Source organism: Amphiura filiformis, chromosome 4, assembly GCF_039555335.1.
Source record: "Amphiura filiformis chromosome 4, Afil_fr2py, whole genome shotgun sequence".
In the NCBI taxonomy this organism is placed as follows: domain Eukaryota; kingdom Metazoa; phylum Echinodermata; class Ophiuroidea; order Amphilepidida; family Amphiuridae; genus Amphiura; species Amphiura filiformis.
Genome location: NC_092631.1, coordinates 14,180,201 through 14,198,651, shown reverse-complemented (window position 1 = coordinate 14,198,651; position 18,451 = coordinate 14,180,201). Strand labels below are relative to the sequence as shown.

Here is an 18,451-nt window from a genome sequence, read left to right as displayed (position 1 = left end):
AGATGAGGTGATTCCAGAGGTCATGTGACGCGTGTACACGTGATGAGGATGACAACGCCCATGAACCTGTTTTACTCGGATACCCCAATATTTTAAACCAGATTAAGAGGGTGAGAAGCGCGGTTAAACTCGGATCAAGTGTGTGACGCATCTTATTTTGCCCATATATGGAATAAGGAATTCCCTTTTCCAGCTCGATCGAAGACTGATCCGTGCCAAACAAGTCATACTGCATGAGTGCATGCTGCATGCATGTACCAATGTACTGAACTGGTGCCACCCACACCTGCATTTGTCATCTTCTTGTGAGTAATTTATAAAAGCAATTTTGGAATGTGTGGAATAAAACCTGTGTTTTCAATACAACAATAGACTTGCTAGGAGTAGGACTAGGTCTAGGTCAGGTCTAGGTCGACTAGGTCTAGATTCCGATTATTCAACATAAAGTTGTTTTCTTTAAACTTCCGTGGTCGTGCCTGTGCGTATCGCGTACACACAAAAGCAATAAACAATCACGCTGATTGGCTGATCAATGCACTTGACAACAAGCCGGCTGACCCATTGGTCTTCGGCGCGGCGCGTAGTAGGCGACCTTGTCACTTCTACGCGATCGCAATTCACCAGCGCTGCACCGGACCACGGAAGTTTAAAGAAAAGAACTTTAGTCATCGTAGACGTAGACAGTGTCAGTGGAGATGAGTCTACTGTCTATGGTTTCAACCAGAGGGGCTGTGCAATGAGCCCTGGGGGAGGAGGGTATTAAAATTGGGGTGGGCAAGAAATTTTTGGCAACGAAAGGGGGGGGGGGCAAGCAATTTTTGGCAAGCCAAGGGGGGGGGGGGGCAAGCGATTTCAAGCGATCGCACGGAAACGTTTAAATATGCCAATTTTCCTGCCCGCTGCGCTCGGACCATTTGTGACCCCTCAGCACAACTGAGCCCGGATGTCGCCAGTGCCACTATTGAGATATGCTCCATCGAATTTAAACAATTAATAAACAATAGGAAACAAAGGATTTATTGACTGTTTTATTGATTTTTCACTACTTAAATGTCAAGTACTATAGACATGATACATCATTTTAAAGCTAATTTCAAGCAGAATATTTTGGTTGAATATCTCAAAAATGATGATTGGCGACTTCAGGGCTCAGTTGTGCTGAGGGGTCACATTTTATATAAGGTTTGCAAATTGTGATCCCAAAAATTTGGTATGTGCAAAGGGGCTGGGCAAAGATTTTTTGGCGGGCCGAGAGGGGGTGCAAGCAATTTTTGTCAGGCCTAGAGGGGGGCAGGCGATTTTTGGCTAGCCGTTTGAAAATTTTGCAAAAGATAAAGCCACCTGGTACACTATTATTATTATCATAGGCCTAAAGGGGCCCAATTAGTATTAGGCCTAAGTATAGGCTCATGGTATTGGGGCAGGTCTACAATTGTATGGTCTGTGCAATAATATCTTCCCCCAGCCAAAAGAAGGTGGGGGAAAATCAAATTTTGTAGGGCAAAGGGGATAACTTCCCTTGAAGGAAGTCAAAAATGTCAGTATGATAAAACATTCATTTAGATTGTAACATTCCTGCTCGCTATACCTCAGACTCGCTACACAAGATAGATGCAGCTAGATGATGACCTATTCATACTCGCTATGTAACAGTGTGTGATTGGTCAAGCCAATTTTTTTCTTGGAAAATAGCCCAATTTTACCTCACTGTATAGCCAACAGTTTTGAAATTTCTCCAAAATTTTGTAAAAATTTAGAAAATTTGTGTTAAATTTGGCCTAGAATTTTTAATTTTGGTATATCGATGGGTCCAAATTTCTTGAACACTTGGTATATTGATGGGTCCCCGCTCACACACGTACCCAAACCAAACCCCCCCGTGCACAGATGTATGGCCCCTATACAATTATTTCCCCCCCCCCCCCCAAAGACTTGCCCAGCAAACAGGGCAGCAAACATAAATATTTTTGAAATGCTATGTGATAAAATGCCTTTTGGTTTCGGTAAATGTATGATCTTCAAGATAATGTGAAATTATTTTAAGTCGTCCAATAGAACCCCATGCAAATGACCAAATGGACAGAAACCTTTCCTAACAGTTATTATGTTTTAGCATTTTGAGTCCAGAATAACAAAATTAAAATATGATGGAAATCTAGCTTACAATTGGGCTTTAAAAAGTTACATTGTACATGTACATTTATGCAAGTTTACATGCATAGTATAATAAATGTTTTATGTTACAGTGCAGACTGCAGAATTCACATAAATCTTTAGCTAAAAGATGAGTGGAAGAGGTATGGGACGAGTGAGACAGAGGTTTGCAAACTTACCTAAGGCTCTGGCTGAATGCTCAAAAGAGGTAGGCTGCATACCCGGGGGGGTCACTCCCATTGTGGCCTGTACACCATCCGCGATAATGAAAACGGGATACTCGCGTATCGCGTTTAGGGTGTCAAAAACATGAAAAATTGGAAAAAGGGTAGCAAAATTGCAATTTCTAAATACGGAAATGAAATTTAGGGTATGAAATTTGATGTTAGGAATGAAATCCCTGTTTAGGGTGTCGTTTTAGCCAAGGGTTAAATCCTTGTTTAGGGTGCTTTTCAAAGTTGATTATCGCGGATGGTGTACAGGCCACAATGGGAGTGACCCCCCCGGGGCTGCATAGCGTTATCAGTGTCATAGCCAAGGGCTCCCCATCTGTGTGCTCTTGCCTTGTGAGAAGTCTTTCATTTCCGCCACTAAAACCCAGGGGGTGCTGCATGGCTGCCCTAATATTTTGGATTTTTATGTCTTAGTACTTTTTGGTCCATTTTGTCCAATTTGTCCCCCTTGAAAGTTGTCTTTCCCACTGCAACCTCCCGAAATAGTTCTGGCTATGCCACTGAGCTTTATACTGCTCAATATCTGTAAATATGCTTATTGTTTTAGTGATTACCAAAGGTCAGTGCAGCTTATAATCTAGGCTTAAAGGAGGATTTCGTGATCCTAGCATCCTTTTTTTTTTTTTTTTTCAGTACATATCCACGAAAAAAGCCTATTCCCAAAATTTCAGTTGATTCCGATTTTGCGTCGCGAGTTATATGCCTGATTATGTGTATTACACTGCTCCATAGACAATGCGTTGTAATTTCGTTCTGGTGCACCAGAACGAAATTCAAATTTCACGATATCTTTGCAAAAGGAATTAATCTGCAAGAAATATTTTGTACATAAACATTATGTAGCCAGAGGTTTCCAGTCAGGCCCGTACGCAGGATTTCTTTTGGGGGGGTGCTGATTTTGAAAAAGTGGACTTTTTCCAAAGGGGGGGGGGCGATTTCGTGAAAAGTGAACTTTTCCCCAAAATTTGGACCTTTTTGACCAAAAAGCGTAAAAACCTGTTTTTTTGCTCGCACGCTCGCAAATTCATAAATTTTGGGACTTTTTGTGTACTTTTGCAAATTTGGGGAGGTGCGGTCGCACCCCGCACCACCCCTGCGTACGGGCCTGTTTCCAGTGATATAAAAATCTCAACTTTTTTTGAGAAAAGTGGGGGGATGATGCTGTGGATCACGAAATGCCCCTTTAATATGACAGTAATGTTTGAAAAATACTGATATACTAAATCAAAGTTATTTCAAAAGATAATCGTAAAAAAATGTAGATTTAGGCCTATATGCATTTGTATGCATAATCCCCATACCCTTGGCAAAAAACAACACTTGTGTTACCCTCCTTCTCTTCCAGTTATATAAAAAAAATGACTGAGAATTCAACTATTTTTGGCAAATCTTTCTCAAATATTAGACAAAATTTCAATTTCTAGTTATAGACGAATCCAAATCCACGCATTCCTACACCTGACTAGCAGCCTTTAGTTGGGTAGCCGTCGGCTACAATGCACCCAAAATGTGTAATGATTCGGCCTTGGCGGAAATTCTAAACTGCATTCCACCACCCGTTTATAATATACTCCTACAGGCGTCAGTGTATGCTACCTGTGTGACAAGTAAGGACCATGTGACCAAACATGCATGTGCTCAAGAATTCCAGATGTACAAGGACTGCTTCCAAAGAGCGGTAAGATAAGTGTTTGGAATACTGGGAAATCATTGTTTAGCATTGCATGAGCATTTTCCCCCGCATATATTTTTCTTGACCCCCCCCCATTTCCCTTCAGCCTTAAAACCCCCAAATTTCAACTTTTTGCGACAAATTTTGTTGATTTTGCCCCCCTGAAATTCACTTTCAACCTCCCCACCCCCCCCGAAAGAAAATTCATGGTACCTTGCCTCCACTGCTTGCCAGGCTCATTGCACATGCAGTCACATTCGTATAAGGCCAAAAAAAAAAAAAAGGTTTGTCTCAAATTTGTAATTTGCGCATTTGTAAAATCGTGAGATTTGGAAAAAAAGAATGCAGAATTTTTTTTTATTTAAAAAAAAAAAAAAAAAAATTTTAGTTTTTCCAAAAAATTCTGCGTAAATTCTGATTTTTTTTTCTCCAAATACCATGAAAAAAGTCGGGAATAAAAAAATATAAAAAAATCGCATTTCGCATTTGTTTTCAAACCACTCGTGAGCTCCATTATTTTTTTTGGCCTAATTCATCTTATGTACGGAGTTGCTGGAAACCTGGTCATTGTTTTAGGTATTTATTCAATATGCACATGTATGAGTCATCAATCATATATAAATCATAAAAAGTTATGACCTTTGGTCATCAAACAGTTGTATTTTCCTCCATATCAAACAATGAGGTTGAGCCATGTTTGAACTTACTTATTTTAAATTGCTTATCAGTATGTGGTAAAATGTATTTGTCATATATATGAGGAGTCAGTTTCATTTGATCAAAAATGAAATTTACACTAAACTTTAAGACTTCCAAGAAAATGATTGGAATGGTCCACATGCGGTTTTTTTAAACAATTTATGTTTGATATCTATTCAAATACACACATAGTTTTTAAGACCATCAAACGAGGACCTAGGATTTTCTTATGAGGCCCTTTAACTTGGACTTATCAAAACGAGGACTATATGTGTGCACCTGAAATTCTGCACCAAACAGTGGAACCCCACGGGGAGAGGGGATTGCAGTGTACCCCCTGACAAAAAATGAAAGAAAAAAGTGCCCCTGACAAAAAATAAATGAAAACCGTGAATTAGGCAAAGGAAAAGAAAAGGGAATTCCACTGAAATTCACCCTGATCATGGGCCAAAATAGTGTAAAATACCAAATTTTTGCTTCCCTCGGAATAACTAGGCTGTTTGCGCACCGAGCATGTACATAAAACTTGTTCTTTAAACTCCAGTGCTATAAAGTCATCAACAATAAAATGTACAGACCTATCACCACCAGCAGGCAAAGTCAAAGATCTATATTAAAAATAGAAATGAATTTGTCTCTAAAAGTCTGTTAGAAATTTATAGGTTTTAAGTTTTGATACTCTTTTAGATGGCCCAATCAGTAGATGATATAGCTGGATGGGTGAATAAATTTAACCCAAAATGTACTAAGAATAGCACCTATCCAGGCACATTGAATCTTAATATAGTAATATATATGTTAGCTCTCTAATAGATAAGAAGCCAAAATTAGATGATCAAATAGTATAAATAAAGATACATGTAGAGGCCTGTGCAATCATTGAAACAAATTATATAGGTGCTTTTAATAATACTATAGGCTGGCAAATATTTCAGTTAATTGGTTGTGTGAGTAATTATGGACTGGATAGAGAAGAAAAATGATTTAGATAAGAGAAATAATGTTTGGAAACTGCAGTTGTATTCCAGATGTTTCCAAGCCAACCCAGATTTCCAATAAGTTGAGTTAAAAAAATTATATAGATAGGTTTTTAGCATGGACGAATGTGTCTCCCACCTGCCCTTAGGTTAGGTCATTTGATCCACAGCCTCATCCTTCCCCCCAGGGGCGGACTGGCCACTGTGGCGTTGTGGCGATCGCCACATGGGCCGCTTGGTTCTGGGCCACTCAGGGCGGTTGCTCAAAAAAGAAGAGAAAAGAAAGAAAAGGAAAAGAAAGGAGAAGGGGAGAAAAAAGAGAAAGAGAGAAAAGAAAAAAGAGGAGAAAGAATGGGGAAATAGAAGAAAAGGGGAGAGAATGGGGAAGGAGTATATATCCTAAGACATAGGCCCTATGGCCTGAGGCATAGGTCCGAGAGCCAAGGCGAAGGCCTAAGACACAGGCCCTAGGGCTTAAGGTATAGGCCCTAACACTAAGCTATTATAGGCCGCCACTAGTACACCGTCAGCGGCATCACCTACAAATGGACTTTTGAATCAATTCTCTAGAAAGTAAACACAGCAAAAGGCCAATACTCTATAGATGCGATACAGTAAAAAATTTAAATTTTAAGCCAACAGCAAAATATTGGGCTGGCTGTCAATGGAATATTGGTATTTCATTGCGGCTATGGAATGAGGCTATAGGGCGGTATGGGCATTTGGTATTAGGCAGACATAGGAGAAAGAAAGGAAAAGAGAAGAAAGGAGGGGGATCATTGAGGGGGGGTGAGTATATAAGGGCCTACACAGTGTGCCCGCTGTTTGTCTGCATAGTGATAGGGCCTAAGGCCTGTAGAAATAGGGGCATAAATCCCCCCCAATTATTTTAAAAGGGGGATGGTCCATACAAGCCCCCATGATGACACCTGTAGGCCTATGTGAGTTTCTGACCAAATCAATCTCATATTTGGCCATTTTAGCCTAAAAAGTGTCTATTTTTTCGCGCTTCGCGCGAATTTATTCCACTGCATCATTACCAGTTCATACCTTCAATATGCCAAAAATGTCTAGTAGCTTGCACACATTTGTACAATAAACTTATAATGTCGCCAAAAGGTGCTATTACAAGCAGGTGGTGGCCGCATTGCATTCTCTAAATTCAGTAAATTTTCATCGTCAACCGTGTAATTGAATGGGATTATTTTGAAATTTTAAAACGCTTGAAATATCACAAACAAATGGGCCTATGTTAATAAGTAATATAAATACAAGCTAAAACCGTTGGGGTTCGATAACGAACCCCACAAAACTAACCAAGTATATTGAAAATGCCATACGGCCGGGCGGTTTCACAAGTTGCCGGCTCGATCATGTCATCCACCACCTGATTTCAAGAATATTTTTCCAACCATTTCAAAAACAAATCTACGCTCGCTCGCTATGAAATGATCAATACAATTTTTGCCAAAGCTCACTACCATTCGCTAGATGCTGTGAACTACCAAATCGCAATAGTCTAAAAAAGTTGCTATTAACCTTTACCCAGTAGGCCTACACAATTTTTAGCATTTGTCTTTTAATGATTGAATATACTCACGATATGATAATACAGTTCTGCAAAGATGCAATTCTATATGTGTGCAAATGAGTCAAAACATAAAACATGCACACTACTTATAAATTGAATAACTGTTGGTTTGATCTTGATTATTGCAAGTGAGTGACAATGGATAAAGAATATTTAAAGTATGTACAAATGGAATTTGGCTTCAGAAATCGTTGTCAAATCCGGGCTTCCTGACCCCTAGAATAGCTAAAACCTTAGCTGTCGGGGCTTCGCCCCTGGACCCCCACCAGGGCTTTGCCCTGACCCTACCAGGGGCCCTTACCCAGGCCCCTGGACCCCATGCGCTAAGTCGCTACGCCGCTGGGCGCTCTATTTGAGTAATAGGGCCGGTCTTAATAAATTTGCCACGGCCGCCTAAAACCACCAGTCCGCCCCTGCTTCCCCCCCCCCATACCACAGGAAAGTTCTGGATACATAATGTGTATGTCCAAAAAAAATCTTGCAGGTTAACTAAATTACACATCACAGTCCTATGGAGCAGTCACAAAATCGGAATCAACTGAAATTTTGGGAATAAGCATTTTATCTATACTGAAAAGTTTCATAAAAGAGGATGCTAGAATCACAAAATAGTAGGTTTGTGCCAACAAAGATACATTTTACAAACAAGACACATAATTTATGTCATAGATTTGAAATCTAGACTTCAAATTGAAATAAAAATAAAAATAAATGAAAAGCATTTTAAACAGTACGGTACTTACAAAAGTAAATGCATAAACCTGTTATTTTTAGCCTTATCAGAAGATGATAGTTGAGGGTATAAGTTTATCAAAAAATGTTCAACATGCAACAATAGCCACAATGTACAGCATAGGCTCTAGAGATATGAATCATCAATCATATGATACCTAAAATTAGGTTTACACCACCTGTAACAGAACATGTTCAGTAGCGTAGCCAGGATTTTGGTGTGAGAGGGCAAAGCCAAATTGTTGTCTCCATTTAGGGGGCAAGTCAAGATATTCATCCCCATTTAGGTTTTAACACATTGGGACAGGTAGTTCAAACTGTTCTTTTCTCTTGTTGTGCATATTTTAGGATAAATCCTGACCTAAGAAATAATCAAATGAAAAACCACTTTTCAAAATTTTTGGTTCTCAGCCCACATACAGGAAACAAATGGGTTTTAGTGTTTTTAATCTTTTATGTTTTTTGGTTTTATTGTATTTTGGGGGGGGGGGCTTTTCCAGTTTGTATCAAAATGGCAGTTCTCCATCTATGTTTGGTGTTTTTGAAAGCCTGCCTCTTCCAAACACACCATTGGATCCATTTGAAATAAAGTACAGAGTATAAGCTTATGTATTACATAATTTGGTTACATTTTTTGATTGATAAATCCAAAATTACTTGGCTGATGGCGTCTTCAGAATGACCACTGGTCCACTTTCCCCGCAAGATTGACTGCTACTTTCGGGGATTTTCGAGTGATGCAAAAATCGCCAGAAGTGAGAAGCAGTCAATCCAGCAGGAAAAGTGAATCCACAGTGGTCATTCTGAAGAAGCCATCAGCCAAGATGGCAAAATCCTATTTGTCAATCAAAAAATCAAATTGAATTTAATCTGCAATTGTGACACGATCTGTACGTTTTGAGGAGTTTTAGCTAATCAATGAGTTACCCAGAAGGTTCCCAGAAACATAGATTCTTAGAGAGAGAAAAAAAACAAAAAAACATACAAATGTATATAGGGCTATTTCCTGTATTACAAAATTGTACGGTCATTACATTTCAAGTGGATTCAGTGGTGAGGTTGGAAGAGGCAGAATTTTCAAAAACACCAACATTGGATAAAAAGTATAAAAACAATAATTTTGATACAGTCTGTATCCACCCCCAGTCTGGTGAATTGGCTAGGATGGCAAAAACTCTGACATTTACCACAGCATAATTATCAGCGTTCAAAATTTCGGTTGTCCGTTCGCCCGGGACAACTAAAAAAGTTGCCAGACAACCAAAAATACTGATTCGGTTGTCCGCCGGACAACCATAAATCTGTAGCCAAAACTCACCTTTGTACGTGTATTGGACAACCAAACACTTAGACGGACAACCAGAAATTGTAACCTGGTTGTCCGTGGGACAACCATTTATTTTTCCTTAATTCGAACACTGATAATTATCATTATCAAGAGGTGCTGGCATGCTTTGTATGCCAAAGGTTGACACACTTACGGAATTGTAACAAATTTTGCGCACACATTTAAACGTATTACAGTTCTGAAAAGTTTAACCACCTTTATACTTTATAATGGCAAAGTTGCATGCAACCTGTCTTTCTGTTGACAATCATCATCATAGTTCATCAAACTTTCAATAATAATGATCTAAATATTGATGAACGAAATCTCATATTGAACTATGATCTCATGGGGGGGGGCACTCACATATTTTTAAATGGTTTGTATGCATGCGTGACCAAAAACAAGGAAAAAGGGGTGTTTTTTTAGGCAAGGCAAGTTACACGCATGACACATTTAGGGTCTAAAAAGCACTGATTTTCAAGAATAAGGATAGTTTTCTAAAACTGAACAACTTTGTTTAGGGTACCTTTTTCAAATTTTTGGTAAATTACGAGCCCAAAAAGGGTACATTTTCTTCATTTTTACTAGCCAAAAACTCATTCTATATTCTATATTAAATTGTCTTATTAAGGGTAGACAAGGTACTGTTGATCGAAGCAGCCAAAAAATATCGATCTACATTATGTAAATCAATATATTATTGAAAAATAACACTTTGATGTTTTGCAAAAGTTCATTCTACAAACCATGTACTTTCAAACCTTGCTTGATTTATCGTTATTAAAGAGTTATGTACGTTTATGTCAAGTGTTGCAGGTGTTTCAGTCCTCCTACAAGATAACTCAAGAACCACAGGACCTTCAAAAGTATATCTGTGATATTTGAATTCTTCTACATACTCGCTATGAAATGAGCACTGCGATTTTTGCAAAAGATGACTACCATTCGCAAGATGCTGTGAACTACCAAATTGCAACACTTTAAAATAGTGTCAAATCTTAAGGGGCTAAATTTGCTGGTAGCGTAAAATTCGTTTAGGGGGTGTTTGCTCACGCATGTGTACACTATCATACTTGAGTGGCCCCCTTGGGGATCTCATCATCATAGTTCATCAAAGTTTCAATAATAATGATCAAAATATTGGATCTTTATGAACAAAATCTCAAATTGAACTATGATCTCCAGCATAGTTCATCAAACTTATAATAACGATTAGGTCTTTATGAACAAAATCTCAAATTGAACTATGATCTTATCATCATAGTTCATCAAACTTTAATAATGATCTAAATATTGGATCTTTATGAACGAAATCTCGTATTGAACTATGATCTTGTGTATGAAGTTGGTATTTAGGTCAATAAACTTTGGTTGAGACTTAGGTTGCGTAATTATGTATTTTGGCCTTAGTCTTGTCCTAAATACTGCTAGCTTGCAACTTGGTAATCAGTCATGTGATCTAACTGCCCAATTAACTGACCAGTAAAAATCTGGAAAAATTATCCCACCAGGAATGGAATCTGGGGCCTCAGCTTTATGAGACCATGCACCTTAATATAAAAGAGTATTTTGTAATCCTAACATCCTCTTTTTTATGACATACCGTAAACATTCGCCTAATGGCGCACCTGGGCTCATTTGCCTTGGGGTAAATTTCATGTGCAAATAGAGAGCTACCTCCTCTGAAATACCAACAAGAATTAAGGTGGGAATTTTACGGGAGGGAATTTTACGGGAGGGCACTTTTAGGTTGTGCCTAAGATTCCACTTGTGTCAAGGGAGCCCATTAGCACCATTAGGCGAACGTTTACGGTATTTCAGTAGATATACATGAAAAAAGCCTATTCCCAACATTTCAGTTGATTCCGATTTTATGCATGATTATGTATATTACACTGCTCCATATAGACTTCTATGTTGTAATTTTGTTCTGGTATACCAGAACGTAATACAAATTTGACAATATTTTTGCTAATCAAATTAATCTGTAAGAAATTTTTTTGTGCATAGCCAGTGGTATAAAAATCTCAACTTCTTTTGAGAAAAGTGGGTGTGGATCATGAAATGCCCCTTTAACTAATTGGCCACAAATTAATTAAATTACATGAGATTTTTAAAGTAACATCTAACATATTGTGTAATATTTTCTTTCGCTCGTTTACTATTGCAGATGAGCAAAATGAAGGTCTGACTCAACATGGCAACAAGGTTGATGTGATGATTATACATGAAAACATGGAAGCTAAGATATCCTTCATCTGACTTGCTGTGCTTAGTGGAAGATTGGGAGCTATTACGGGTATAGCTAATATGGAAGAAGAATCTTCAGGAAACAGCATGGATACACATGAAATGACACTTGGAGCCTGGAGGTGCACTGTTAGAAAACACTTTTTTCAATTATGCAATGAAGTGTGTTTCCAACGATTACTCTCTCCTCCGTTGTGCTTGACATGAACAACCTTATACACATCTAGTAAAATGTATCACCTGCGTGAAAATTGCACCTTATAGCAGTAGCATAACCAGGACATTTTCAGAGGGGGGGTAAAGGCAACTTTCAAGGTGAAGACAAAATTGGTCAAAATGGGCTAAAATGTACAAAAAAAGGCCTAAAAAGCATACATTTTAGGGCAGTCAGCATTCCACAGGGGAGAAAGGGGGCATGACTTCTCATGGGGGATATTACAAACTGAGGCTGTGGGATGCATGTGGAGGAAAAAGAACACCATTGTCTTAAATATGAGACACACAAGAACTCAAGAACTGAACATTCTTGTTGTTAAAATTATCAATTTCATCAACAACTTGGCATCATTCTATTCATCACAATGGAATTGGTCTCATGACTTGGGTTGGTACACCAAATGGGCTATTCCAGTTTAAATCCATACACCCCCTATGGCATGACCTTAATTTTCCACATAGGAAGTGTAAATTTCAAAGTGAGTCACACATTCAGGTAACTCCATATGAAATTTATACTCCTTACATGGAAGATTAAGGTCATGTCTACATTCTTACATAGGGGGTGGAGTTTTCATCAGGAATAGCCTAATCTACTAGGGTAGTCTGTCAGTGTGAGGTTACAGGTAAATTGTTATGTATACATGATGAAGCAATCCAGGCTGAAAGTGACTGACCTGATTTGATATCAAGACCACAATGTAAGGAAATCACATGCCCACTCACTTTGTTTGGATCAAATCCAAGGGGGTATGTTCAGACCAAACATATCTGAGTCAATGCAGATTCAACCTGGATCAAATGTCAAGTCTTGCTCATGCTGCGGCTAGGGCTCTTAGGCTATATTCTTTGGGACACCTCAAATGTTACCCAAGGTAACATTGTGTATGGTAAAAATAAACATGTTCAGAGCTTTCAACATTTATGGGCAAAATCAAACTGCAGACAAATCAATCATATTTCTTAACAATTTTATAGTAAATTGACAACAGGGATTATTTAATGTTACACTAGGAATATGATTGTGATTAAATAACTATAAAATATAAAAAAATAAAACAAATGTGAAACTAGTCCATTTAGTGAATTTATGTCTGGGTCTATTCTATTGGTTAACTTTTTGATCATCATGATGATATGATTCTGATAACCTATAGTTTATCACATATTGAATGAAAATCATATTGTGAATCAACATATTCCATTTCTATGGAAGATGTATCGTTTGGGAGATTACAGAAGGTAATGTATAACTGTTATGATCACCTTTTCAAGTTCAGATGATAATATTATAATAAATTTAATAATAAATTTTTGATTAATATAGCGCCTTTTTCCAGGTCTTGAAGGATTCAAAGCACTGTAATTTCGCTGTCATGGTGGATCATCACAATCAGATCGCATCAACTAAGCCAATTGCAGCCGAACCTGGCGCAGACCTATCCGCACTTAGATTGTAACATCCACCAATGAAATTACATCAATGTCAATGGGCTATTCCAGTTGAAATCCATATACACTCCCTCTTGAAGATATGACCTTAATCTCCCACACAGGAAGTGTAGCTTTCAAATGGACTCATTCAGGTAACTCCATTTGCAATTCACACTCCCTGTGTGGGAGATTAAGGTAATGTCTTTCATAGGGGGTGTATGGATTTTTACTGGAATCACCCAATATGCATTATAAAGCCATAATGTACGATCTTATAATATGAAATTGGTTAATTTTTTTCAAACCTGTTTTTAAAATATTTGTAATGTTACACATGTCCCAACTTGCACCTAAATGGAATCGGCCAAATTTGATGTCTTTGTAGGTCAACAGTGCAAAGTTCGACATATTATCATAATTTAAAAATTATGATAATATGTCCTCCCATGATAGAACTGCATGTTAAATGGCCAAAATAACCAGTGCAGTTTCTTTCACTTTACCTTGTTATTTCAGCCTAAAATGGACAGCAACTCTTCCCATCAGTTATTACTAATATTATTTCAACATTTTGAATAAAAAATAACAAAATCAAGCTTTGACGGAAATCGTACATTAAGGCTTAAAATCAAAGCCTGCATGATCCAATATACAATTTCACAATGCATTACAAGGAATGCCAAAATGGTCCATTTGTTATAACCTTGCATAAAAACAAATCGCTTTCCATCCTCTCCATACAGACCAACTGAAAAATTCCAATGAGCAGTACTACAAGAAACACTCTCACATTGAATCAGCATTACTTTAAATCACAAAACATTTTATTTCTTACATATATGTTCTATCAGTATTGTCAACTTCATCAGAACATTAGTTTATATAGCATGTGGCTATAGTACAAAAAACTTATCACACTGGTGCTTTCTGCTACTTATTTCATAATATCTCGTATTTGAAACATTTTGGTACATATTAGCATCATGGAACATATAGTATTCACATCTACACTATGCTTTGTTTTACCTTCAATTTGGTATATGATCAGTGCTTTTATGCAGCTTCTTTTCTACGCCGAAAGCATGCCAACAAACCGCCCAATCGCTGGCATTTGCTTGCTGCTACATGTTCCAGACCCTGACGCTGCCCGTGTTGCAGAATGCACACCTGGCGCCTGTCTACCCACGGGGCGACTACAAACGCTAGGCTGTTAGGCTAGCACGTACGATTCAATACTGCGACCAGCAAAATACGCACCTAGCTACATCACTACCAAACTTGAGGTGAAATCAAAGAATAATGACTCCACCATGCTTATGTATTGCTCATGGAGGGCAAATAGTTTACTTCCGAATCCGAATAATTTCTCGATGTGCCGTCAAACCACGATTCACAATGTGGTTGTTTGCATTATGCGTGTAGCGAGTTGTACAAAATATGCACACTGAGTGCGCAAACCTTTTGTAATGCTCAAATTTAAAGATGAAAATTTTTTGACGAAAAACACCAGAGATACACTATTTGCCGTCCAATCCATGACCAATAAACCCAATATGGTGGATTAACCATAGGATTACACGCAGAGCAAATTTCGAGTTGGTACTCTTTGGGTCTAATCTCCGTGGGTGACATAAAGATTACAGGTAGCATGTGGTTTAAAGTTGGTGGATTACTCATAATAATTAAAAAAATATATAATCAAATGTCAACATAAAATATTGGCTTGAGAAATTTTGGCTGTTGCATCCATCATTTTGACAAATGTGTACAAAAAAAATTCCAAATTCCCTCCATGACAAACCAGCTAAATCTTCCACAAGGGGTGTGGATTGCAAAATGGAGGTCGATCCTTCATGTAATTATTTCGTGTTATCTAATCCTAACTCTAACCCTAATCCTAACCCTAAGCCTAATCCTAATCATAACCCTAATCCTAACCCTAAACTAACCCTAACTCTAACCCTAACCCTAATTTTGTGTAAAATTACATGAAGGAATAACCAAAATGGAGTAGTCCGCCAATGCCTGCTTTTGAGTGTGTAGGAAGCTTGCAAAAGATTCAAGAGGTTCAGCAAAACTGAGACGAATATACCTGAAGGTATATTCGTCTCAGCAGCGAAAGGTGAATTTGTGGACAAATATAAGTTTTCACAAAACATCTATATGTAATTAGCTTGCTAAACGGGTATAAAAATGTTTCTTTTCTACCATCAATAAGGCCAGCATGTTGAAATATACATGAATGTTTATAGACATCGCTTCGACACTTTGACCTTGTCAGGCCCTCACAGGATACAAGCGTGTTTCTGTAGGGAAAGACCAGTTATGGAAATAAGCTACCTTGCCTATGTATAGGTGTATGTTTATTTTCAAGAGATAGGGTATAATTCTAACAGCCATAGTGAATGCCATCATAAGTGCTGAATTGTAGCATACATGAATCAAAACACCATTTTAATACAGATATTTAAATATAATAATTGCGTATAAATATTGCTTTGTTTTTACAAAGTGAAGTCTTCCCCCATCTTTTGTTGAGGTGTTTAGTTAGAAAATCCTGCATTGAATGTACACATCGACTGCTCAGTACCAGAAGTTGGTAAGTGCAATAGCTGCCATGTGTAGATGAGTACAATATACTGTGTATTTGCCAAATAATCACAGGGCAGCTATTGCACTTACCCATAGCTGGCACTGAGCTGTCGACATGGTACATAACATAAAATGTGTAACGTGATGATATATATGAGACAATCCAATATGACGGTCTTCCCATAGCATTATGCACAGGGCTATAGAGAGCTTTGTGTCACCTAGTGTTAACCTCTTTGAAGAAATCGCATCTTACAATTTTTTTTTGCTAAAATTCATACATTTATGAGCATTTCTTACAATATAATATCAAATTTGTGTGCATTGTTTCATGCATAATACATAATAATTTGTTACACTCTTTTTGACAATTTATTGAAATATATATATATAGTTAAAAATATACAAATTGCTATTTTGCACCAAACTGACACAAAATTTTGCTTCACACAACATGCAGTGATTACATTAACATTATTTGTTACAGTTTTTTTTTTATTTTAGTCATATACAATGGAAAGAAAATAAATTCTGCTCTAGTGGAAGCCATTTTAAGTTAAAATCAAACAAGCCTCGTTCGTACCACTTTTGGTGTGAACGGGAACTTTGTCATGTAGTATGAGCCCAATCGGCATTGTAACTTTTGGTTTTTAAGAGCAATTTTGGGACAGTTTGACCTCTGACATATCGGGGAAATCGCTGTAATTATTATTCATTCATTTATTATTGTAATAATGTTATCATTAACAATATTGTAAATAATTAATTTATGAAATAATCATGATTTTTAAATAATTTTTTTTATTCCAGTAAAACATTTAAAATAACATTTTGTATGCATAAAAAATAATTTTCCCGATAGGTCAGAGGGCAAAGTGTCCCAAAACTACAAAAACTGTCCCACAATGCATTGCAAATTTCAATGCCGATTTGGCTTATTGTGCATCATACTCAAACTTAATCCTGAAGCAAAGAACAGGCTTTTCCAGTTAAAATCCATACACCCCCTATGGAAGACATGACCTTAATCTTCCACACAGGGTGTGCAGATTTCATATTGAGTCACTCATTTAGGTAAATCAATTTGAAAGTTGCACTCTCTGTGACTGTGTGGAAGATTCAAGTCATATTTCCCATTTTAGGGTGTATGGATTTTAACTGGAATAGCCCAATGAAGGAGGCATGTTTGACAAATAGCTGCCTAGAGTCAACGAAATAGCTGCTTTCTGTTGCTCAGCTGCATTGACAGAAAATATCAAATTTGTCGAAACCTGGTGAGGTTTCAAAACCATGCATGTGGATAGTATACAAGGTGGTTGCTGGTTTTGTTTACAAACAAACTTAATAATAAGACACTGCAATTTCTATTTACAAGCTCGACTATAGCTAAAATCATTTGCTATGAAGCAAAGATATATTTTGTACAAGATGTGCATATGCAATGACAAAATGCATTATAATTCATCCTCATTTCTGTATTCATTCTCACCATGTTTTATGTTGGCGAGTTTGCTTTGCAGCAGAATTAAATGCTTTAATACGATAGAAAATCATGAAACGAATCATCTTTACTCCATTATAGCATAATTTCAGGCCTATCTGTTTGACAAGCTTGATTTTGTTTATTTTCATCATCTTCTCTCCTATTTCATCTTTTTATACTTTTTACAAATATGAAAATACTGGCGGCATGGTAGTGTTTAGGTGCCTACTCCGCCTCTACTTTATGCCATCTGTCGTCTCCTATATTAACCTCATTGGTCATTGGATCTTTTCCTGTACAATAAAGGCCTTCTCATACATTATATAAAAATCGTTGACAAAATTTCAAGCATTATTACAAAAACAATCATCTCGATTTACTTTTTAATAGTTTGTAGATTGTTGGGCAGGAAAACCTCTTATGTACTTGTTGCCCTTAAACATGTTAAAAACAATACTGCCAAGAGGTTACATAGGAGGTTTTGCTTTAAACATGTTCACGGGCCAGTGACAATTATAGGAGGTTTTTCCTGCCCAACGACGCTGTGTGATTTGCATTGACAGCGTATCCAGAATCTGACTACATGTACCCCAGCTGGGCTTAAATGCTCGAAATGTGTCAAAAATATGCTGATTTTGCATTTTTCAGAAAACATGGGGTACACGCGCACCCTCCACACACCCTGGATATGCCCGTTTTCGAGTGTATACATTTTCCCACTTGTAAAGAATCCTTTTAAATATTAAGGGATCGGTCATTATTTACACCAAAGTGAAATGGAGGAATTTCAAATATTTTCAAAAAAGAAATTATGTCCCCATTCATGAATTACAAAAAATATCAGGTTCCCCTGATTATCAAATAAAATATTCCCCCTTATTTCCAGGAAAAAATTGCATTCCACCATTCTCACTGGCGTAAATAATGACTGCTCCCTAATCATCATTTTCATTTTGGTGCTAATCATACCAACATGAATCTCCCTTCAGTCACATCAGCTAACTCAAGACATAGACCATTCTATGCTCAAGAGAAATATTCCCACTAATGGTCCCATGTCCCTTTGTATACACTCTAAAATGGGCTGT

The 18,451-nt window shown here is 37.5% G+C and overlaps 1 long non-coding RNA gene across 1 annotated transcript; it reads left to right on the top strand.

Annotated features, from left to right (window-relative positions):
- Positions 1–123: 123 nt before the first annotated feature.
- LOC140150574 (uncharacterized) lies at positions 124–13,029 on the top strand. Its single transcript, XR_011858813.1, has 4 exons — positions 124–305; positions 2,247–2,362; positions 3,967–4,065; positions 11,559–13,029. It is a non-coding gene; the product is annotated as an uncharacterized lncRNA (long non-coding RNA).
- The last annotated feature ends 5,422 nt before the right edge of the window (positions 13,030–18,451 follow it).